Source organism: Lontra canadensis, unplaced genomic scaffold, assembly GCF_010015895.1.
Source record: "Lontra canadensis isolate GAN:19392208 unplaced genomic scaffold, GSC_riverotter_1.0 scaffold23, whole genome shotgun sequence".
NCBI lineage: Eukaryota > Metazoa > Chordata > Mammalia > Carnivora > Mustelidae > Lontra > Lontra canadensis.
The window spans coordinates 12,756,435-12,782,433 of NW_022631017.1; positions in this window are offsets into that span (position 1 = coordinate 12,756,435).

Below are 25,999 nucleotides of genomic sequence, written 5' to 3' on the forward strand. Positions count from 1 at the left end.
GACATTAGCTATCAAACAAAAAGGCATACATGAACCTTAATGCATGTTGATAAATTAAAGAAAGCATCAGAAAAGCTACATAGAGTATGGTTCCAACTATATGATATTCTGAAAAGGGCAAAAGTGAAACCATTAGTGGTTGCCAGAGGTTTGGTGGTAGGGAGGTCAGGTTGACTATGAGAAACACAGGTGATTTTCAGGCAGTGAAACTATTCCGTATGATACTATAATTGTCAAAACTCACAGAACTTTATAGCACAAAGAGTAAACCTTAATATGCAGCTTTTAGAAATTATTTATAAGGTGGAGAGGCATCACAAGAGAATGCATAATATGACAAATCAATCTATTCCAAATGTAAGAAACAACCTCACAGAAGTTGGGGGGCTAGGAGGAGAGGTGCTGCCTCAGTAGCATTAGAAATGAGTTGTGATGAGCACCAGGTGATGTATGGAAGTGTTGAATTACCTGAAACTAATGCTACACTGTATGTTAACTAACCAGAATATAAATAAAACCCTTTTAAAAATTAAAAATAAAAATAAAGTGAGTGGAATCTGTGAAACTAAAGGTGAAAGGAATAGCACGTAAGTAGTATACTGTAGTTGATAAAGTGGTTTCCCATGAAGCTACAAATGAACAACTCTGATACTACCGTGCATGTATACTAGAATTAAATAATGTGGCAAGTGGTAAGAGCCAGATTTCTTAGTCTTGGACTGCTAATTTACAGATAAGCAAGGGAGGATGCCAGAATGTTCTATTTTATAGTGGATTAAATTGGAGACATCAGTCCAAACTCATACTTAATTTAATATAGATACAGATGGTTACATATACAAATATTTAGAGATACACATATATGCATGGGTTTGCATACACTCATATATTTCCTTGCTCTGTAAGATGAAAACGTCTAGAAGTAATGACAATGGCTAGCAGTGAGCACACCTAGTGCCTAGATCCATTTTCCAGTAAAAGAAAACAAGGCTTCTTGGGGAAATGACTGAGGCTAAGACTGTGGCATAAAATATACAGGATAAGCATGGAGAAGCTTATGGTACCAGAAAGTAAGGAAGTATTCAGAAATTTTAAAACTTAATTACAAAATTATAAACCTACCTTGATGGAGGTATGCTAGACAGATACCAGAGGCAACTTAAAAGAGCTCTAAGTAGTCAAGCTCCAAAGGACCAAAGATGAAAAAACTTTGAGGGGGAAAAAAAAGTAGGTTTGTATAATAGCTGAAACTGTGAAATAAATATCCATGAGTCCATACTGAAACAAATAAACTAATAAACAAAAAGAGAAACACCTTCCAAGAAGAATTCCAAATAATATATGTAGAATCTCTTCACTCTTCACCCCACTTGTAAGTGTGGATTTCACATAGTGGCTTTCTTCTAAGGACGACAGTATGGGAAAGAGAAAAAAAGGATAACCTCACAATAGAGAAACCTGGCAAACTCTGTCTCAGCCAGGTTTTCAAGGTCAACACGAACAGTGATAAATCATGTTGGTAGTACATATACTCGTTATGATGTGATGAGAATGATACTTTACTATGGTCTTCCACCCAAAAACTTAGAACTCCAGCATAAGCATGAGAAAAACATCAAACAAATTCCAATATAGGGGCATCCTACACATGACCTGGCCAGTATTCCCCAAAAGTGTCAAGGTCATGAAACAAGAGAACACTGAGAAACTATTGCAGACAAGAGAAGTGTTAGGAGACATAACAACTAATATAGCATAGTAACTTGGATGGGATTCTGGAACCAAAAAAGGATATTAGGTAAAAACTAAGAAGATCTAAATATATTATGAACCTTGGTCCACTGTAACATATCAATACTAGTTCATGAATTAAAACAAAAGTACCATACTAGTATAAGATATTAATAGTAGGAGAAACTGGGTGGAGGTACATAAGGACTGTATGTACTATGTTGTATTTTTTTTCTGTAAATCTAAAACTGTTCTAAAAACCAAAGTTTATTTTTACAAAAATTCTTAAGGTATAACTGTAAATACTGAAGCATTTACATGTGAAATAGCATGCTATCTAAGATTTGCTAAAAAATATATATTTAATTTTTTAAAAATGGGTAAATATGATGGTTAATTGTATGTGTCAACTTGACTGGGCCATGGAGAGCCCAGACATTTAGTCAATTGTTTTCCTGGGTGTTTTTGGATATAACATTTGAGTCAGCAGACTGAGTAAAGCAGATTGTCCTTCCTAATGTATGGGTAGGCTTCATCCAATCAGCTGAAGACCTGAATAGAACAAAAAGGCTGAGCTAGAGGGAATTTCTCCTACCTAACTACCAGACCTCAAAAATCACTTTTTGGGAGCACCTGGGTGGCTCAGTCATTAAGCGTCTGCCTTTGGCTCAGGTCATGACCCCAGAGGGATTGATTCCCTCATTTGACTCCCTGCTCCGTGGGAAGCCTGCTTCTCCCTGTTCCACTCTCCCATCTTGTGTTCCCTCTCTGGCTGTGTCTCTCTCTGTCAAATAAATAAATAAAATAATTATTTTTTAAAAATCACTTTTTTCCTACCTTTGGACTCTGAAACATCAATCTTCTTGGGTCTCAGGCCTGCTAACATACCATCAGTTCTCCTGGTGCTTAGGCCTTTGCACTTAGACTAGAACTATACCAACTTTTCTAGGTCTCCACCTTGCATACTGCAGATCTGGGAGTTCTCAGCCTCCATAATCACATGAGCCAATTCCTTATAATAAATCTATTACATAATAAATAATAAATAAATGTATTTATAAAAAACAGAAATAAAACTAAAAATCTCCTGTTAGTTCTGCTTCTCCATACAACTTTAAATAATGCAATGAGAATAAATAAAACAAGACTGGAAAAGTGAACATTTTTATACAGAGAAGGGGTCCATTATACTACTCTGTTTAATACCGTGTGCCTGTTGAAAATTTATATTACTACAAATTTAGGTGAGTACATTAAAAGAAAAACACAACAAAACAAAACTAAAAACATATATGTTTTTAGCATAATGCATGCACGATGCTTCTCTACTTATTTGCTTCCCTGGCACTTGGTAACCCAGTCTTCCAGGACAAATCCCTACCACCACCATCATCCATGTCTATGAGCTGAAATTCAACTCCATAGTTCTTTATCTTTAGTTGAGTAGAAACAGAACATTTTCTAATCATCTTTATTATGACCCTAAGACAAAGAAAAAGGGAATAAAAACAACTTGGAGAAAGGACCAACACTGGCTTGCACAAAGCAGATATTGACATTCTTAGGTCTGGCCACAGATGAGCTGGTGTAACAGATAATGATTTGCCTCACCCTCTTCAAGTTATCCCCCAAAGAAACCCATGATTCTTTATAGTTCTTCTTTCCACATTTATGTCATTCATTTATTCATTCACTCAAGAAATAATTGAGTGTCCACCTTGTTCGAAGACATTGGGAAAATCTATGGAAACTAAAAGGAAGCAAGTTTCGTACTGCATGAGGCTTCTAAAAGGGAAAACAAGTATTAATAAAAGGATTGTATAAAAAGATATAAAACTGTGATTGTGATTTTTGCTATGAAGGAAGATACATAGTGATAGGAAAGAAGAGTTTTAACCTGACACAGAGTTCAAAAACCAATGATTAAAACTGAAAACTTAGGAAGCAGCAGTTAAAACATCATTTAGAGTATCTGCAGTATCAAAATAATCAACTAAAAGAAATGGAAGTAATTGCATCTGGGAAGGAGGAAATGAGAAAAAGGAGGCAGGTCACTGCCATTTTATAAAAATTAAAATTTTAAACTATTTTATTCTTTAAGTTGTGTGCTCAGAAAATTCGATAAAGTAAAACTTTATTTTGAAGACAGGAAACAAAAATACAAGATAGGACAAATAAAGCCAAAGTTTGAAAAGACTAATAAAATTGACAAATTGATGGCAAGCTTGATTGAGGAAGAGAAATCAAAATTATTATATCAAAAATACAAGTTAGAAAACAAGACACTGCCACAGAAACAGTAGAGATGTACAGATTAAAAGATAAACTACCACAAATTCATTCCTATAAATTTGAAAACTAAGATAAAATGATTGAATTCCTATTTTAAAATCAAAATCGACTCTAAAAGAAATAGTTATTCTGTATAGTCTTTAAAAGAAAGTCTTATTAAGGAAATTTTATCATACATGAAAGCTATTCTACAAAAAAACATCAGATTCTATCAGATGTTTAGGTAACTTACAGTCAAATTTTACCAAAATTTTCAAGGAATGAACCATTTCAACCTTATTCAACTTCTTCCAGAAAACAGCAGAGGAGAAAATCTACTCCTATTTATTCCAAGTGGCTAGCATAACATGGTATCAAAAAACAAAAACAAAAAATACACAAGAAAAGCACAAGAAAAAAAAAAGTACTTTCCCAGGTCATTCATAAACATGAATGCAAATATTAGTATGCCAAATCCAGCAAAGCACTGATGTAATTTATTATATTAATTGATTGAGTAAAGGGGGAAAACCTATAATCATCTCAATAGATACATTAAATAGATATCAAAAAATTCAGTACCCACTTTTGGTAAAAATTTTAACCAGACAGGAAGAGAAAGGAAATACTTTAACCTAGTGAAGAGTTAACCTCCAAAAACCAAATTGTTTTAATGATGAAATATTCAAAACATTGTTATTAAAATAAGGAATGAGACAAGAATATTGACATTATTGTTTGTATTTAATATGGAACCATAGATAATATGTGACATGTGAATATAGAAAGAACAAAAAAGTAATATTATTGGAAAAGAAGAAACAGAAATATCATAATATGCAGATTAACAATACAGGAAATTCCAAAAAAACAAGAAGTTATCAGAATTAATAAGAGAATGTAACAAAGGGAGCTGGTTATTAAAAAGAATAGGCTATCGAACCAGTGAGTCTGTTATAATTGATTAACAATACAAGAATCAAAGGGATCCCTTCCTCATCTTCTACCCAAAAATCAATTCCAGATTTAAAAAATAATAATAACAAATGTGAAAGTCAAAATACTTAAACATTCAGAATATATAGAAGAATATCTTATCTTAATGAGCTCCATATAAGGAATGATTTTTAAACATGGCATCAAAAGTACAAACCATCAAGAAAAACTGATCAATTCAAAATTAAAATTCAGATCCTTTTATCAAAATACCCCATAAAAAATGAGAAGGCAAGATGTACATTTGACCAATAAAAATTAATACCTAGAATATAAAACCTGCCTTTGAAATTCAATCATAAGAACATAAGCATTCTAAAAGAAAAATGGGGGGCACCTAGGTGGCGCCTGGGTGGCTCAGTGGGTTAAAGCCTCTGCCTTCTGCTCAGGTCATGATCCCAGGATCCTGGGATCGAGTTGTGTGCTCAGAAAATTCGATTGGGCTCTCTGCTCAGCAGGGAGCCTGCTTCCCTTCCTCTCTCACTGCCTGCCTCTCTGCCTACTTGTGATCTCTATCAAATAAATAAATAAAATCTTAAAAAAAAAAAGAAAAATAGGCAAAGGTCATAAACTGGCATTTCACACACACACACACACACACACACAAATACAAATGCCCAATAAGTATATAAATATTTTCAATCTCAATAGAAATTAAGGGAATGTATGTAACACCTAAATAATTTAAGATTTAAAACCCATTCAATTAGTAAAAATTTAAAATTGTGAAAAAAAACAAGTGTTGGTAAGGGTATAGAGCAATAGGATTATGTATTCGTTTGCTTGTTTATCTAGTTATTTATTTGTTATTAGTTTCAGGGGTAGAGTTTAGTGATTCATCAATTGCATATAACACCAGGTGCTCATTACATCAAGTGCCCTCCTTAATGCCCACCACCCAATTATCCCATCCCAACCTACCTCCCCTCTAGAAATCCTCAGTTTGGTTGCTAGAGTTCAGCATTTCTTATGGTTTGCCTTCCTTTCAATTTTCATCTTATTTTATTTTATTTTTTATTTATTTTTATTTTTCCTTCCCTTCCCTTTTGGTCATCTGTTTTGTTTCTTAAATTCCACATATGAGTGAAATCATATGGTATTTGTCTTTGATTGACTTATTTTGCATAGCATAATATCCTTTAGTTCCACCCATACTGTTGAAAATGTCAAGATTTCATTCTTTTTGATAGCTGGGTAATATTATAGTATATATGTGATATATAATACATATCATATATGGTATATATCTATAGTGTATATACTATATACCTCATGTATACCACATAATATATACTATATATAAATATATACCATATATAAATATGTACCATAGGAATACCATATCTTCTTTATCCATTAATCTTTTGATGGATATCTGGGCTTCTTCCATATTTTGGCTAGTTTTGTGGACATTGCTGCTACAAACACTGGGGGAGAGATGCCCCTTCAAGTCGCTATGTTTGTGTTCTTTGGGTAAATACCTAGTAGTGCAATTGCTATGTAGTTATTCATTCCTGGTGCAAACTTTGAAATAAAATTGGGACTATCTTTTTAATACAAACATGTGCACACTCTAGTCAAAGAAATTTGGACTATCCTGGGGTGCCTGGGTGACTCAGTAAGCTAAGTGTCTGCCTTCAGCTGGGGTCATGATCTCGGGGTCCTGAGATCATGTCCTGCATCAGGCTACTTGATCGGCAGGGAGCCTATTTCTCCCTCTGCCTGCCTCTCTCCCTGCTTGTGCTCTCTGTCTTTCTTTCTCTGACAAATAAATAAATACAATCTTAAAAAAAAAAAAAAAGAAATATGGACTATCCTAAAGAAACTCCTTTGAATTTATCCATGAGACTCCATATGAAAATGCTACGTAAGAACAAAAACAGAAAGAAAATCCAACTATACATAAACTAAATGGATGAATAATTTGTGGCACAGCACCCCCCCCCAAAAGGAACATTACATAGCAATGAAGTGAACTACAGTTCCATGAACTTCAGTGGAAACTATGTTGTATGGGGAAAAAGGCCTTAGTAGACTAATTGTGAACAATCTTATAAAGTTCAATAACAAGAAAAAGTTTTAGAATATATCTTTAGGAAGGTATACATATGTGTTAAAAACTATTATGGAAGATGTGATCCAAGATTATGTTTATTTTTGGTTTATAGAGAGGAGACAGGGAAGAGTGTTTGGAAAAGGTATACTTGTACATTTAAGGATCCTGGTAATGTTGTGGTCCATATATTAAAAATTAGAATCAAAAAAGCTAATTTTATGATTATTCCTGAAAATAAATAAATACACACACACACACAATCCTAACAACTTTCAGATAAATAAATAAACAGACTTCCTTCTGAACGTTTATATCCTCTGGTCCACTGGTGATAAGAGAATTACACACACACACACACACACACATACACACACATACAACTCCTGAATTTTTGTGGCAAAGTGGAGTTGATGCTCTGTGGATGTTTTGTTTTGTTTTGTTTTGTTTCTCTATTAGATTAATAGGAGTTTTATAAATAAGTTTGTAAATAGTAGAAACTACCATTAAATTATTCAAATTGATGGCTATTTAAAAGTGTATAAAATTCCCTATTAAAAGAAAAAAAGAAATCTTTGATTCTTTTTAGCTCCCTCATGTGGCCACCAGAGAAAAAAGCAAGCAGTCTTTTTAATTAGAGATCGGTTACCTTCATAACAATGTCTACACTGGGATCCCCATAGATAAGTTGTACTTATTTGGTAAGTTAGAGAACAGCATATTTGCAGAAACAAACTAACAAGAGAGTTCTTGATTCTCCTTACAGTCTATCACTGAAGTAACTAAGAGGAGAAAACAAAGCATGTTGCACAAGATGGAAACAAGAAGAATGTAATTTTAAAATAAACCAGCCAAGCCAAGTATGTTCTGTGGGGCACATTAATGTACATTTCCCTCCCTTGGGGGAGAAAAAATTACTTATTGATGAAATAAGCTCGAGAAATTTGGCATACTATCCCCACTAGGGTATTAACAATGAGTATTAGTTCAAAAAAGGGTCTGAAAAGTCCCTATTTAACTGTTTCACTTAGCATTACTCTTTAAAAGGAAAGTTCTGTGAAAGTACTGTTTGACATGATTCATTTTAAGGCATGCTGAAGCAAAGCTTTAAATTCTAGTAAATCTTTTTTTTTTAACTTATTCAAGGAATTAATAGCCACTTACATTGTGATAGCCATCATACAAGTGTAGAACTGTGTTGTTAGTGGGTATTTTAACATTAAATGTCAGGTAGTCAGTTGAGTGGATTGTGGTTAAATGAATAAAGGAATGAGTCAATCAATCTAGTGCAGAGAATAACAAAACTACTCATATAGAATCCAAGTTTCTTTTCTGATGACATTTTTAATTGACTGTATGTGGTTTTTGGTAAGAAGGATATTTCAGTCTGAGCCCCAAGTCCTCTAACTGTAAAATGACTTTGTTCATCTCTGCTGTAGTAGTTATCAGTTAAGCATATCACTAGCATTATATTTCAGATCTTCTTCAAATTAAACAGAATAAATGGTATTAAGGGAAACCTATATATGCTATGACTGAGAGTTTATATTTGTTCCTGACTGTCTTAGCTTAAAATTGCCATCACATATATCATATAGAAGTGATTACATATATATTACTGATTTGGGGGAAAAAAGATAATTATGGTGCCATCTGTAAGTCTCATCACATCCTTCCCCAAATCATGCTTTCAAAATTTTCTCTGAATACCTTACTATTAGGAATCCTTGAGTGAGTTGACCTTTCAGAGAAGTGCTTGTACAAATAATACAGTAGTTTTAGTTCCTGTCTTGATGAATAAAACTTGAATTAGTGAAAACTTTCCCTAATAAGAAATAAGAATACTAATATACCTGAAAAACCTACTTCTTTTTTCTGCATATGCAAATGTTCATATTTTGTTTTATATAGACATATATACAGTTTTATATATATATATAATATACAATATAAATAAATACATATATACAAGGAAATACATAATTCTCCCTAAGGATTTTGCTAGCAGATGACTATTCCCAATTTTCACACTGTTTTCTAAGAGGTAATCACACTCTGATTACTTTTTGGAAGTATGAACTTAAAGGTGTACTGACAGTAAGAAGTGAGTCTTTGCAATCAAACACTGACATTGCATTTTAATGCTTTGAAATTTATTTAATATTGTTAATTCTTTAAAAATTATTTTTACTGTTTTTTTGGTTTTTGGCTTTTTTTAAAGATTTTATTTACTTAACAGAGAGAGAGAGCACAAGCAGGGGGAGTGGCAGACAGAGGGAGAGGCTCCACATGGGGTTCAACCCAAGACCCTGGAATCATGACCTGAACTCAAAGCAGAAGGTTAACTGACTGAGTCACCCAAGCACCCTATTTTTACTGTTTTTAAGGTCAAAGTAGTACAGGAGGAAATATTTATAGGTATAGGAACTCAGCTCCAACAGGTAGGGTGGAAGCTCCAACTAGCAGTTATACTCAGAAGAACAGGAAACCCTCACTCAGGGAAGATATAAATATCTGATATTCCATCTACTGACCCCCATAAATCTTATATATATATATACATGTATATATATATATAATATATATAATATATATACAAGGAATGAGGTTCTATGAACATATGAATGAGAATTATCAAAGTTGAGTACACAAGCAGAAAACACCAAGTATTTGAAAAAAACAGAAAGGTATAATAATCTAAGGGAAAGATATTATAATAAATATACTTTTTACAAAGCAGGACAAACAAGAATAATTTTAAGTAAGTATTATTGGCATTCTCAGAGGCTTGAAAGGACAGGAAACCCTGAGAAAGGAACTACTAAGACTTTGGAAATGAAAATTTGATTTTTGTCTTTTAAAACATTCAACACATGAGTTAACTAGCAGAACAATCACAAATTAAAAGTAAATCAATAATGTGACCATCAAATTGGTCAGACCCATCAAACTTGGTAATTATTCCAGAATATTATGCAAAATATAAAAGGGTATAAAAATAGAAAAAAATTAAAAGTTTCAAAGATAGATCCAGAAGTTCTACTGTCTATACCTGCACTGGTAGATCTTCCATAAAGACAAGAAAGAAAATACAGAATTACTCAAAGACAATTTCCAAGAACTATAGAAAAGTACTTCAGTTTGAAAGTTTCCCTCAACGAAAAATAATAAATAAATAAATAATAAGGATTTATAACTAAACTTACCATTGTGAAATTTCAAAATACCAAAGATAAAGAGAAAATTCTGTTTCCAGAAAGAAAGGAAAAAATACTTAAAAAGAAGAAGATTCCAATTGGTATGGGACATCTAAACAAGCAATAATGGATATTAGAGGACAATAGAGTAATATTTTGAAGATCCAAGGGAAAATCAATTTTAAACTACAATTCTATACCCAGCAAAACTAGCATCAAGTGCAAAGGCAAAAATCATATCAATATACAAAAATTGGGAACTTTTATTCATCACAAACCTTTTCTTGGAAAAACTCCAGAGAAGAAACTCTAGTGAGCAAAGACATAAATCAATCATAAAATCAAGTCTAAATAATGGTTGATAAATACTGTTTAATAAAATGATACACAAGCTGAATCTAAAAATACCAATGCCTGCAAGGTGTGAGACAAGTATGGTGATGTAGATAGATAACTAAAGCTATGCTAATATATTTTTTTATAGAAAAAATGTAGATACAGGTAAATATTAGACAACAATTTTTAAAATATGTATTAAAATTAAAAAAGTATTAAAATATTAACAGTAATTATGAGAAGATTGAAAATAAGATCTAAACTTAGAGATAATAAGATCCAAAACACTAGAGAAAGAGAGAATCAAAAATAAGACTCAACAATAAGGGAATGAACAAACCAACAAAAAATGGACAATAGAGGCACCTGGGTGGCTCATTGGGTTAAGCCTCTATCTTCAGCTCAGGTCATGATCCCAGAATTCTGGGATCGAACCCCACATTGGGCTTTCTGCTCAGCAGGGAGCCTGCTTCCCCTCCCCTCTCTCTCTGCCTGCATCTCTGCCTACTTGTGATCTCTCTCTGTCAAATAATTAAATTAAATCTTTTTTAAAAATGGACAATACACTCAAACAGACACCACACAATTCAAGCCATACAGGTGGCAAACAAGAACACGAAAAGATGCTATACAGCTTATGTCACTAGAGAAATGCAAAACAAAACAATGAGATGCTACTGTATACCTATTAGAATGACCAAAATCCAGAACACTGACAACACTGAATGCTGACAACAATTTAGAGCAACAGAAACCCTCAATCATGATGGAAATGCAACATGATACAGCCACTTTGGAAGGCAGTTGGCAGTTTCTTACAGAACTAAACATATGGTCACTATATGATCCAGCAAATGCAATTGTTGGTATTTACCCAAAGGAGTTGAAAATTTATTTCTACAAAGAAATCTGCACATGAATGTTTATAGCAGTGCTATTTATAACTAATAAAACTTGGAAGAAACCAAGACGTCCTTCATTAGGTGAATGGATAAACTGTGGTACTTCCAGACAAAGGAATATTATTGAGCACTAAAAAGAAATGAACTCTCTTACCAAGAGAAAACATGGAGGAAATTTAAATTGCATATTATTATAAAGTAAAAGAACCCAATCTGAAAGGCTACACACTGTAGGATTCCAACTATAAGATATTCAGTGGTTGTCTGGGGTTGATGGGGAAGGAAGGATGAATAGGAGAAGCACAGAGATATTTAAGGTACTAAAAACTACTCTGTATGACACTATAATGGTGGATATGTGTTATACATTAGCCAAAACCCATAGAATGTAATGTAAACTAGGGACTTTGGGTGATAATGACATATCGATGTAAGTTCATCAATTGTAACAAATGTACCACCATGATATAGGATTTTTTAAAAGATTTTATTTATTTACTTATTTGAGAGAAAGAGAGAGTAAAAGCAGGGGGCAGAGGGCAAAGGGCAGAGGGAGAGAGAATCTTAAGCTGTCTGCACAGAGCACAAAGCCAGATGCAGGGCTCAATCCTATGACTGAGATCACGACTTGAGCTGAAAGCAAGAATCAGATGCTTAACCAACTGAGCTACCCACATGCCCCTGTGGTGCAGGATTTTGATATTGGGGTGACTGTGTATGCATGTGCAGCCAGTAGTATATGGGAAATCTCTCTATCTTCTGCTCAGTTTTGCTGTGAGCCTAAAACCACTCTAAAAAGTAAAGAATATTTTTTTTAATTCTATAGTAGTAAATAAAATAATAAAAATAATAGATCTAACATTGTTTAGAAGACTCTGATATATTTAGCTAAAATGGGTATATACTTGTTAGAAATCACCTTTAAGCCACTAAATTATAATAAAAGATAAATTTTTTCATTTTGCGTTTGAAAAAGCAAAGAAAACTATCAATCCAACATAGAGAAAGAGAGAACAAAAAGCATATCTTAAACATCTAGTTGAATATAAAGTAAACATAAAAGACCCCTTTACCTCCCATTATGCTACTATCTTCTCCAGAGCTAATAGCTGTTAACAGTTTGGTCTGTGTACTTCCACCCATTTTTTTATGCAATTACATAGATATAGTAGATGGTAAACAGGTAAAAAGATAATACGTAGGTTTTTCTTCATTTTTTAAAAATTTTTTTCATTTTTAAAAATTTTCCTCTGTTTTTCTAAGTAGCACAATTTAAAAATATTTGTTGTGGAAATGTTCACCCTTTCTCTACCAAAAGTAGGGAGAACACTATAATAAATCCTATATACCCATTATTCACTATTATTATGGGCTGAATTGTATCCCCCAGAATTCATATGTTGAAGACTTAACACACCAGGATTTCAGAATGTTGCTGTATTTAGAGATAGGGGTTTTAAAGATGATTTTGTTAAAATGGGGTCATTAGAGTGGACCCTTCTCCAAGCTCTTTGCTGTACTTGTAAGAAGAGGAAATTTAGACACCCAAAAGAGACACCAGGGATTACACACACAGAGGAAATGTCCAGACACAGAGAAAAGACCACATGAGGACACAGCATTAGGGTGGCCATCTGCAAGCCAAGGAGATCTGGGCTTCTAGGCTCCAAAGAGTAAGAGAATAAATTTCTATGGTTGAAGCCACCAGTCCACGGTATTTGTTATGGCAGCCTTAGCAAACTAATACACTCACATCCAACAGTTATGAATACTTTGCCAATCTGGTGTCATCTATCCCATACCTACATATTTTTTTATTCTGGAGTATTTTTAAAGCAAGTCTCAGACCACTTTGTCATTTCACCTACAACTACTTCATTTTACAACTCTATTAAGAACTTTTTACACGTTTAAAAGCTACATCACGCCTAACAAAATTAACAACAATCCCCTAATGCCTCTAATAACCAGCCATGTTTAAAATTTCCCTACTTGTCTCAAAGACTTACTTTTACAATTGGTGTATCTTTTTTTTTAATTTTTTTAATTTTTAAAAATTTTTTTTATTTTTAAATAAATTTTATTTTTTTTTAAACATATAATATATTTTTATCCCCAGGGGTACAGGTCTGTGAATTGCCAGGTTTACATTTCACAGCACTCACCATAGCACATACCCTCCCCAATGTCCATAACCCCACCCCCAACCCCCCTCCCCCCATCAACCCTCAGTTTGTTTTGTGAGATTAAGAATCACTTATGGTTTGTCTCCCTCCCAATCCCAACTTGTTTCATTTACTCTTCTCCTACCCCATTAACCGCCCATGTTGCATCTCCTCTCCCTCATATGAGGAAGATCATATGATCAATTGGTGTATCTTTTTAAAGTTAGACCAAAGAAGGTCTTAATAATACATTTTGTTATTTTTCCACACCCTGACCAATACTAGATGTACGTTTAATACATTCCAAACAAAAGGAAAGTTATATTTTTATTTACTGTAGTAATTTCTCCAATTACTCATGAGCTTAAACATATTGTCATATGCTTATTTGCCCTTTACTACTCTATTGTGAATCGCCTAACCATTTTCTTTGCTCATTTTCATGTTTGCTTCATCTTATATCCCTGTATAATCAGAGAATTTTTTATTTCTGTCACACTGTATTTTCTCCTAATCTGCCTTTTGTTTTTATAACTTTGTAATTTTCATTTTCTTTCAATTTTTCTCTATACCTACTTCTCTATGATTTGCTGCTATATTAAACAGTCATCTAAAACACTTCGTTCTGAGAATTGTTTTCTCAACAGCTAGAATCAAGCATACCAATTAGTAAACTTCTTTCCCAGATTGGAATTTAGTCTAATTTCAAGCCTGAATTTTAAGAAGACATTTTGTAAGTAATATAGGCATACAAAGTTTCATCTTTTATAGTACACACACAGAAAAATTTAATTCTAAATCCAAGTTTCTACATTTTGCTTCCTCCAAAATCACAAAGACCTTTTTTTTCCCCCAGAAAAAGTAGCTCAGTTATTACGAGCAGCATTGGAGATGATAAAATTCCAGAATAGCCAAAGACAATTCCAAACAGGTTACTGAATTCTCCCTAAAATGTAATGTTAGTTTTCTAGGAATACTCACAATTACCTCATGCTCTTGTATCAGAATAACATTTCAAGGAGATTATTTTAAATGTATCTTTGAAATCTTACCTCATGAAACCTAGATCTCTAAAAACCAAACTTGAGTACTCTCTAGCATCAGTGCAAGCAGAAGGAAAATAGCATGACAATTCTGATGCATATTTGTAGAATAATCTTTTTATGCATATTATTTCTAGTGAGGGTAGAACAGCTGCAGGAAAGAGAGGAGGAGAGAAGGGGGAGAGACAGAGAGAGAGGGAGAATACTGGGAAATAGAAGAGAATCTTGTGGATCTTGTTGTAAAAAAGGAAAATCATCTCAAAGTAAAGTGCAGGAGAGTTTGTGTTTTTGTCCTTTCTTAGGCTTTCAAGAACAACCTATTAGCATCTCTTTCTAGTTATTCAGATAACTCTTCCATTGTTTACAAGCCCCAATATATGTGATCAAGAGTTATGCCCACATGACATAGGATTTCAAGGCAAAATGTAGCCCAAATAAACAGAGCAGTTTCCTCAAGTAAGGCAATGTCTCTCTAACTTTTCATCTAACTTTAGCTTATCTACAAATTCTTCTGTTTCTCTTTCTCCACAGATTCTGTGTCATAAGCCTAAATCCTTGAAGTTACTCTCTTAAAGTGTGTCATACGCCCTGTGTCCAAGTATGGTCACTATGAGAGAGCTGTCACTGAGAGTCCTTGTGGAAAATTAATGGCTGACTACAGAGGGCAAAACGATGGGACAGATGGCTCTGTCACCACCGCCAGCCCGGGAGGCTGAAAGAAACCCAGTGTCTGGGCAAATAACGCTGTGTTTCATGCACTTGCTCCTTTGTTAATCCAATCTCCCTGTCAGCAGCTGTCCTTCATTGTTTGGTTTGGGACGGAATGTTGTTTCATTTTCTACAGACATTTTCTATATTTCAATTTATTAATGACTCAAAGAACACATTTCAGGAGTTCCTTGAGACCCCAAACCAGGAAAGAGTCTTCTCTGTCATTTCTTTAAAGAACAACAGTGAAAATTCTATTTTGCATAATCTAAGAAAATATTGGCCTTCATCCTGCGACTGGATTTAAATTCAAAAATTTCTGCAACAATCAGCTAAGGATACTTAATATCCTAAGGTTACAGTCGGCTAATACCAACCCATAAGTTTGGTTAATGTAATGAAGGAAGGCAAATGGTCAATATGGAAAAGTCAGTCACATCAGAATAACTGTGTGATTCATAAATTTTGCACTTTTCAACAGTGTCTTGGAGCCAATTAAATGTCCCTTATTTTCCAATTACCTCCTGTTCAAAAAAATTGTTTCCCTCTTACTCCATTTTGGCCTGCCTTCGCCTTCAATCTCATTTACCTTTCATCAAGACACTTCTGGTGTAAAACAGCTGACTTCAGAGAAGCAGAGCAAATTGGCTTCTCAATATCAAGGCCACATCTGAATTGAACAATATGAATGTGCATCAGGAGACAAGCTCACCTGCCTTCTAGTTTCTTTATAGAAGGCCAACTCTGCATCCTTACTAGGAAAATTCTTTGATCCTTAAGAGTTTCCATTAGTCTGACACTCCTTCCTTTCCTAACATTGATGTCGGAATTTTGACTAAATATTATGGTCATTCCTGTGACCCTGCACGAAAGGTGGCCACCAATTTCCCTATAAATGTCATAGGTGCCTCAGTTTTCCTCCTTTGTCTTTTTTGATATTTTTCTGAAGTAACAGTCTTGGTGCTCTAGGGGATCAAGTGGTGTACTTTCACACACGCTTTTAAAGCTTAAGGAGGGCCTTTACTTTCAGGTGTCCTCCCTATAAACAGTGTGACTAAAACCCTCCATCACTTAGAGTTATCACATACTCCTTAAATGGGATGGAGCTTTTCTTTTTTCTTTTTAAATTTTATTCAATGTATTTAAACCAAAACCAAAACCGAAACAATTTACCTATTTCTCCCACCCACCCAGACCCCCACCTCTTACAGCTACCAACCTGTTCTCTGAATCTATGAGCTTGGTTGTTATTGCTACTGTTTTTTTCCACATTTAAGAGAGATCGTACAATATTTGTCTTTCTCTAACTTATTTCACTTAACATATTCCCTCAAGATCAACCCGTGTTGTCACAAATGGCAAGCTTTCATTCTTTTTTATGCTAAGTAACATTCCAGGATATGTTATATATACGTATATATATGGATAACAAGATTGTGAAATTTTATAGATATAGATTTGAGATAGATATAGATATAGATCTGGGGCACCTGGGTGGCTCAGTGGGCTAAGCCTCTACCTTCGGCCCAGGTCATGGTCTCGGGGTCCTGGGATTGAGCCCCGCATTGAGCTCTCTGCTTGGCAGGGAGCCTGCTTCCCCCTCTCTCTCTGCTTGCCTCTCTGCCTGCTTGTGATCTCTCTCTCTCTGTGTCAAATAAATAAATAAAATCTTTTTTAAAAAAAGATATAGATATTACAAATTTTTAGCCATTCATCTATTGAGGGACACAGGTTGTTTCCATATCTTGGTTATTATAAATAATGTTGTGATAAATATAGTAAACATAAGGATGTATATACCTTTTCTAATTAGTGTTTTCATTTTGGGGGGATATATACCCAAAAGAGGAATTGCCTGTTCCTATGTTACTTCTATTTTTAATTTTTTGAGAGCATCCACTGTCTTTCCAATAGTATTTGTACCAACCTATATTCTCACCAACAGTGCACAAGGATTTCTTTTTCTCCATATCCTCATCAACACTTTGTTAGTTCTCGTCTTTTTGATAACAGCTACTCTAACAGGTGTGAGGTGGTACACCATTATGGTTTTAATTTGCATTTCCCTAATGATTAATGATGTTGAGCATCCTTTCATGTACCTGCTGGCCATCTGTAGATCTGCCTTGGAAAAATGTCTGTTTAGATCTTCTGCCCATTAAATTGGATTGTTTGCATTTTTAGCTATTGAGTTATGAGTTTTCTGTATGCTTTGGGTATTAACCCCTTATCAGATACATAATTTGCAGTTATTTTCTCCCATTTACAAGTTCTCTTTTCATTTTGTTGATGGTTTCCTTTGCTCTGCAGAAGTTTTTAGTTTGTTGTAGTTTCACTTGTTTATTTTTGCTTTTGGTGTCAGATTTTTTTAAAAAATCATCACTATGATCTATGTCAAGGAGCTTACATTTTCTTCCAGGAGTTTTAGAGTTTTGGGTCTTATATTCAATTTTCTTTAAAGATTTATTTATTTATTTTAGAGAGAGAGGACAAGAAAGCGAGCAAGCACAGGGGTGGGGGGAGGGGTCTGAGGAGCAGAAGGAGAAGGAAAGAGAACCCCAAGCAGACTCCAAGCTGAGTGTGAAGCCTAAGATGGAGTTTGACCTCACAACTCTGAGATCACGACCTGAGCTGAAACAGAGAGTTAGGTCCTTAACTGACTGCAACAGCCAGGCACACCTTCTATTCAATTTTTAAATCCATTTTGAGTTACTTACTGTTTATGGTATAAGATAGTGGTCCAGTTTCCTTCTGTTGCATGTGGCTGTCCAGTTTCCCAACACCATTTATTGAAGAAACTGTCTTTTCCGCATTGTATATTCTTTCTTTCCTTACCATATATTAATCAACATATATGTGTGAGTGTATTTCTGGGCTCTCTATTCACTTCTGTTGATCTACGTGTCTATTTTTAATGCCAATATTATACTGTTTTACTTATGGAACTTTTCATTACTGCTAATAGAAATTTAGAGAAAGTTCCCTCAAAGCACCTTACTCAGTTAGCAAGTCTCGCATCTGGATATTAGAAGAAGACCTTGCTGAGAAGCTTCCTCCAGAGGCACAGCTCACACTGTCGAAATCAACATGGCCCCTTGGTTATGTGATTCTCTGTCATTGCCAGATCAGATTGGTAAGCTCCTCTGCAAAGGTAACTTGTAAGGGGGCTGAGGATGCCCAATTTTTTGGCATCTATCTCCATCTGCTTTTTACTAAACCTACACTCTTTGCCACACAAACTAAAGATACTTTAATAACAAGTCCTATCATGTGAGGTTTATGAGTTATTAGAATAGAAATTATAATCTACAAGGTTTCATCCCAGCCTGACAAGTGGATTTTTCATGACCCATGAGTTGTCATCAACTCCAACTTCATCCTCTAGAGCATTAAAATCACATTGACTAAGTACCTCTTGTCTTAATAAGCCAAGCATGGCTCCACATCAATTCCTCTGCACTCTCTCAGGTTCCTGAAATTCCTGCAGTCCCAACTTTCTCCTACCCAAGCATGCACTGCCATGTCCATGTGACACAGTGCAGTATATGTGTTCTGTATTCTCCCCACCCCTCCACACACTGATACTGCATTCCTTCACAAAGTAAACCATTGTAATTCTGAATTTGCTGAAAACTGATGGAATTCTGTATATTTTTATGTGCAAGGATAACAAATAAACAACATTACAACCAGAAAAAAGTTAAACCACATTTCAATTTCAATAACTATATAGGTATATATTGAACATTTACTTCACTTCTAGTACTCTGGGAGAAATAAGTATAATGAAGTAGTTCTCAAAATGTGCTTCAGAGAACTCTAGGGCTTTCAAACCATTTAGGGAGAGACCATTAAGTTAAAACTATTTTCATACTATTATTAAGATACTATTTGCCATTTTTACTCTTACTCTTGTAAAAGCAAACAAAAAAGCAAAAAAAAGTGGAGTTTTCCAGAGGGTATAAACACATGATATTGCACTAGATGAAAGCAGAAGCAGCTATGAGAATCTAGCTGTCTTTTTTTAAGCCAGATATTAAAGGGACTTGAGAAACTATAGAACAATGCACTCTTCTCACTGAAATCATTGTGTTTTGGAAAATACAGTTATGTTTCATAAAAATATATTATTTATGTTAACATGCAGTGGATTTATTTTTTAGTAAATTAATAAATGAGTGTTGTTTATCAGTTTTCATTTCTAACATGATAAATATCAACAGATATAACTACATAAACAAACCTCTTTAGGGTTCATGATATTGTGAATTATGATAAGAAATATGTATTTTTGCTCTCTTCATTTTTGGCAAAGAGCTTCTAAAACCCTTGTAGTTTCATAAGTGATGAGAGTGATAAAGATGTCTTTTGTTATATTAATGAGGTGACTTTTGGACCTCACCTAAGGATGGGGAAACCAATCATGACTTATAGAGTTGGAAATTTCAGTCCTACCCCTGAAGAAGAGAGAGGCTGGAAGGTGAGTTCAATCACCAATGGCCAATGATTTAATGACTCATGTTATGAATCTTCCATTAGAACCCAAAAGGACAGGGTTCGTAGAGCTTCTGGACTGGTGAACACATGGAGATTTAGGAAGAGTGGGTACTGAGAGAGAACATGGAAGCTCCACGTCCTTTCCCTATAATTTGTATGCTTCTCTTCCATCTGGCCGTTTCTGAGCTATATCCTTTTATAATAAACCAGTAATCTAATAAGTAAAATGTTTTACTGTGTTCTTTGAGCCCATGCCAGCAAATTAATTGAATGTTCAACATATAGCCAGTCAATCAGAGGCACAGATGATAATTTGAAATTGGCATCTGAAGGGGAAGGAGTCTTATAGGACTGAACTCTTAACCTGTGTGATCTGATGCCATCTCCATGTAGTGTCAGTTAAGTTGGATTGTAAGACACCCAACTGGTGTCAGAAAATTACTTGGTGGTGCTGAGAAACCCCACTCCACACACTGGAATTGGTGACCAGAATCATTAGGTTCTTAACAGCATATAAGAATATAAAGGGGTTGGGGTGCTTGGGTTGTTCAGTTGGTTAAGTGTCTGCTTTCAGCTCAAGTCATGATCTGGGGCCCTGGGATCAAGCCCCATGTTGGGTTTCCTGCTCAGCAGGGAGTTTGCTTCTCCCTCTGCCTCTGCCACTCTTCCTACTTGTGCTTGCTCTCGCTCTCTCTCTCTGTCAAATAAATAAATAAAATCTTTTTAAAAAGAAAAAAGGATGTAAAGGAGTCCTGAAATAAAAAACCTAGTGAACTAAGTATAAGGCAAAGTACCGTAACCTATAGCTGAACTGGGCAAGTGAACCAAAAACATATGAAACAAGAAAATAATTTAATGCCATTTGACCAAGTGCTGGTCAGTGTGCTATCAACGCAAAGTGAAGAGTTTGATAGAAAAGGAGGATGGGGAAGAAATGGCAAAAAAAAAAAAAAATTAGGAGGAAAGAGTATATTGAAACTAATTTGCTTACCAGTTTGCCATGGGCACTGACTGATCTGGTGGACTCTAATTTATTAGGCATGGTTGGGAAGGCTTGTAACAGCATTGTGTTTGAGCAGAGCCTTGCAGGAAAACCTGGTTTTAAGAATGTGGTAAAGATGGCTGAGAAGTTCCTGTGATGGAGAAGCAGGATGAGCAACAGCATCAGGGAAGAGTCAATGCAGAGCATGTGGGGATTAGTGAAGAAATAGTCCTGACCACAGGAAAATCACATACTGACAAGGAAGTGTAGAAAACATGATTGCGTTAACATAACTGGTATATACACAGGCAGAATAGACTATATTCCTAAAATTCACTTCCCTGCACTGAAGATATCATCTTCATTCTGACCATTTGAATTTCCACTAATAAGATGCTTATTGGTATTACCAATATTAGTTTCTTTGAGCATCAGTTCCCTGAGCTAAATAATGGATATAAATTTACTGCAGAGAGGGAGTTTTATTTATTTTTATTTTTATTTTTATTTTTTTATTTATTTGACAGAGATCAAAAGTAGGCAGAGAGGCAGGCAGAGAGAGAGAGGAAAGCAGGCTCCCTGATGAGCAGAGAGCCCGATGCGGGGCTCGATCCCAGGATCCCAGGACCCCAGGACCCCGGGATCACGACCTGAGCTGAAGGCAGAGGCTTTAACCCACTGAGCCACCCAGGCACCCCCAGAGAGGGAGTTTTAAATGAGACAACTGGTAACAGAAGATCTCTGGGAAAATTCTAAAACCATAGACACATTCTGAATAAAATTCCCCCTTTAAAATAAAAACACATTTTTTTTAAGTAAGAGCTTTCACTCACAACTTTGTAAGAATTCAATTAATCAGATTGTTTTTCTCTAAGATTCCTAGCTGAGCTCCAGCATAATAAAGGAATGGGAGCTCCAAGGACAGAGGAGACATGGTAGGAAATCAGAGACAATTCTATGTCACAGGACACTTCAGTGTGACAGAGAGCAGCCAAAGGCCATCCAAGGACCCTGGTCATAAGGATATGGAAGTGCCAAAGCCAGTGGAAGTAGCACAGGCTGGTGGTGAAATCAAAGGCTCTCTAGTCTGGCTGTGACATTTGTTAACTACATGATCTTGAACAAATTACTTAACATTCTCTAAGTCTCTGTTTCCTCATCTATAAATGGAGATTTAAAAATAGTACCCTCCTCTTTGGGAAGAGGCCTTGCTCTTGCCTCTGCTTGATCTTCCCTAACGTCTTCTTGTCTTTCAGATCCCAACTCTGATACTATCTTCTCAGTTAATAATACTGTAACTCCCCCCTTCTCTACTCTGGTGCCCTATTGTGTTTTATTCATTGCACTTATTTAATAAAATTTTCTCATTTATATTTATTAGTCTATTATCTGTCTACCCTAACTAGGATGGAAGTCCTATGAAAGCACAAATAATAGTTACTTGAAAAATCTTATTTAGTCCACTTCTGTTCCCCAGTACCTAGTACAGAACCTGGCATATGCAGGTGCACCCTAGAGAGTCTGAATATATGAATACTTTAGTTCAGGGTGACATCAAATATGCAAGATTAGTAGAAGTTAACACCTTATTTGGTCCTTTGATAAGATTATTTTGATTATTATGTTAAAAGTTATTACAAGGTAATGTCAAAGCTCATCTTAATATAGTCTACATTTCCTTGACAGTAACTAATGAGATCGCCCTTGGATTTAGTAGAATATGTGTTCATTTTTTTATTTTAAGTCAAGAATTGTGCTTAGTGAGCAAGATATCATGAACCCTGACTTCATAGAGATTATAAGCAAGTGGGGAAGACTATCTTAAAAATTAATTTAAAACTAAGTATGGGTACAATGTATGGGGGAATGATTGAGTACAAGTTGCTATAGAAACAACACCATCTAATCTCATATGGGGCAGGGAGTGGGAGGTATTAGGAAAGTCTCTCAAAGGTGGTTACAGGAATATACTGGAGAGATGAGTTGCAGTTGGTGAAGTAAAAACAGGGAATTGTCTTCTGGGCTAAAAAAGGGAAAATATTGAAAGTCTCTGAGAAGAGGCAGAGCACTTTTGACAACCTAAAAGGAGATCAGAATGTACTTGATCTAGAGGGTAGCAGGAAGCTACAGAAGAATTTCAAGTAGGGGAATGGCCTGATCAGAGGTGGTGGTGGCTGTCCTGCAGAGGATAAGTTCAAAGGGATCAAAGCTAAAGGAAGTGAAGCCAGTTAACAGGTTATTACAGGAATCTACATGGGAGCCCATTCTGCCTTTGTCTAAGAGATTGATAGTGTGTATTGCGAAGAGTTGGACTGTTTCAAAAATCTTTGAGAGAAATAATTTATAGATTTTAGTAGCCAACTGGATGCTGAAATGAGGAAGAAGGAAGGATCAACAGTTACCCAGAGAATTCTGATATAACCCTGCTCTGACATGTTCCCTGGTATTTGGGAAGTCAAGCAGGCTTAGTCCATTACCAAAAAGAAACTAGCCTTACTGAGTTAGTCATCTGATTGAAGTCCAAAACAGGGTGAAAAACATTTTTTTTTTCCTGTTTCAAATCAAAGTTAGCCTCAGATAGATGTCCAGCACCTCTTTCCTTTCTCTTCCTATTCTGACAGTTCAGGATCCATCTTACATTTGCTTCTTGTGGCTGAGGCCAGTGAGATTCCAATTCCCCTTTGTCAGAAGCAGTTCTGGCTCCATCCTGGGGGAGCAGTCTTGGATCCCGTTATTTCTCAGAGTACTGCACTCACATCACAGGCACATCTCTTCCTTCCCCTCCTTGCTTCAGATTGTAATTTTGGTGTTATTCTGCTAGCTCTCTTCCTCCCTAGATACAAGGACTGAAAGTGACAAGAAACTAACAGGACAAAAACTCTATCCTGACATAGGGGCTTAGGTGACTTGCTAGATGGTAATACAATTCCTAGGGCTAAGGAACTCTGGGAGAGCAGAAATGGGAAGATGGTCATTATGAGGTGCAAGTGAGACATTGAGAGACTTCCAGTGGAATGTTGGACAAATGGGTGAATTAATGATAAATAGAAGGACTTGTGGTCATATAGAAGTTAATTTAACCATGGAAAAAGATGGGTTCATCCAAGGAAAGTATGTAGAATTACAAGAGAAAACGCCCAGGACACCACACCAAATGATCCAAACGGGTAGCAGAAGAGGAACCTGGAAAGGAAATAGAGATAAAGAGGAAACTGACTTCATAGAGCTTATAAACTAGTGGGGAAGATTATCTTCAAAGTTAATCTTAAAACAGTTAGCTTTGTGGCTAAGTAAACCCTAGATGAAGCTAAAATTAGGTAGCCAAATTGTGACAAGACATACTTGTCTCCAACAAAGGAGAGATGACTGTTTAAGAAAGATTGGCTCTATCAATGGGTTAATGTTAGTCACATGCATCTTAGCAGTCTGTTTCTATCATACAAAATCTGAACCAAAATAGACCAACTACCTTGACTGCATTCTGGCTTCTCTGTTATCACCACAGCACCCCAGTTCTGTCGTGAATGTTGTAAATGCTTATTTAGCTGGGGGAAAATTTAAGGAGGAGCAAAACACTATTGACATGAATGGTGAAAAGCAAGAGTGACCAGATCTGGCCATATCTTCTGGATTAATGTAGTTTCATGATTTCAAAGATATCAAAGTTTGGAAGTCTTTTGCATCATGAGAGAAATGTGTTTGGAGTCTGAGAGTTACAGGATTCTCTCTCACTTGACAAGTATCTAATAGAAGGGGAAGGGAGCCACAAAGCTCCAAATCTGGGCCAGAAATAGGCAGAAGAGTGATGGCCATGTGTTTAACAAGATCCCAGGCATCAGGCCCACACACATTGGAACGAGGGTGGAATTTCTTGCCCTGTGAAAATGCAGTGTTAAATCTTCCACTCTCTCTCTCCTCTCTTTCTCTATGAGTGAATCTCTCCTTTACAGTGAGCAGAGCTGTCACCTGAAACTAATGAGGAAGATGTGTCTTTCAGCAATCTGATCTACAGTCAAAAGTGTGTGTGTGACCTACCAGCCTTGACATGCCAACTTGGACTAAGATTTCTGGAATGGTTGAAAAAAGTATTTTAATATGGTTTACTTTGGTGGACAATTTCATCAATGACTTCTAAAATTTCACAGTATACATCTTTAAAGTCCTTAGACATCTTCAGGTATTAACACATAGTACATTTTTTACTGTAGTAAATGAACTCCTTATTCTTCCTCTTTCACTTACTCTTTTTCATGTGGATTTTTTTGTGCGTGTATCAAGTATGAACCCTCATATTTGCATCTCCCTTTCCTTCTCTTGATTACAAGAGGTAGTTGATGCATATTGACAAAGGAAATTATTTATAAGCTTGTAAGCATAACTTGTATTTTTAGGGTATCTAAGTTTGGCTGTATGTTCATTTCTGAGGCGTTCATACTCTTTCATAGAAAATTTGCTCTATGTTAAGTCATCTATGGAGTGAAAGCAGAAATAACATATTTATAAACTTGGGTTGTTTTTTTTTTTTTAATTTCTAGGACTGATTCCTTAGAAGACTTAAGAAAGAATATATAAGAACAAAACAGTTTCGGGCACCTGGGTGGCTTGTTGGTTAAACCACTGCCTTTGGCTCAGGTCATGGTCCTGGAGTCCCAGGATCAAGTCCTGCCTTGGGCTCCCAGGTCTGTGGGGAATCTGCTTTTCCCTCTGACCTTCTCCCCCCCCCCTCTCTCAAGTAAATAAAATCTTAAAGAAAAAAAAAAAAAGAACAAAACAGTTTCAAGGATCAGAAAAGACAGAGAAGGCCTTGACTTCATTTAGCATAAAAACCTTAGTATATTTTCAGAAGAATATTTTGAAGTTACTAGTTACCTATAGTTGCTAAAATCAAGGAATTGATGCATAATACAACCAACTACCATATTTTAAGGTGCAATTAAAGTTCTGGACATTTTACTCTAGGGAACTCTTAAGGCTTGTTAACTGTGTCTCACCCAAAGAGATATATGGCCTTCACATTGGATTTAGAAAAACAGGCTTGGGTTCTCCTTTGTAAGCAAAGGGCATGGACTTTAAGAAGTGTTTTTCCTGTGCTGGTAAAAATGGATTTGCCATGATCCT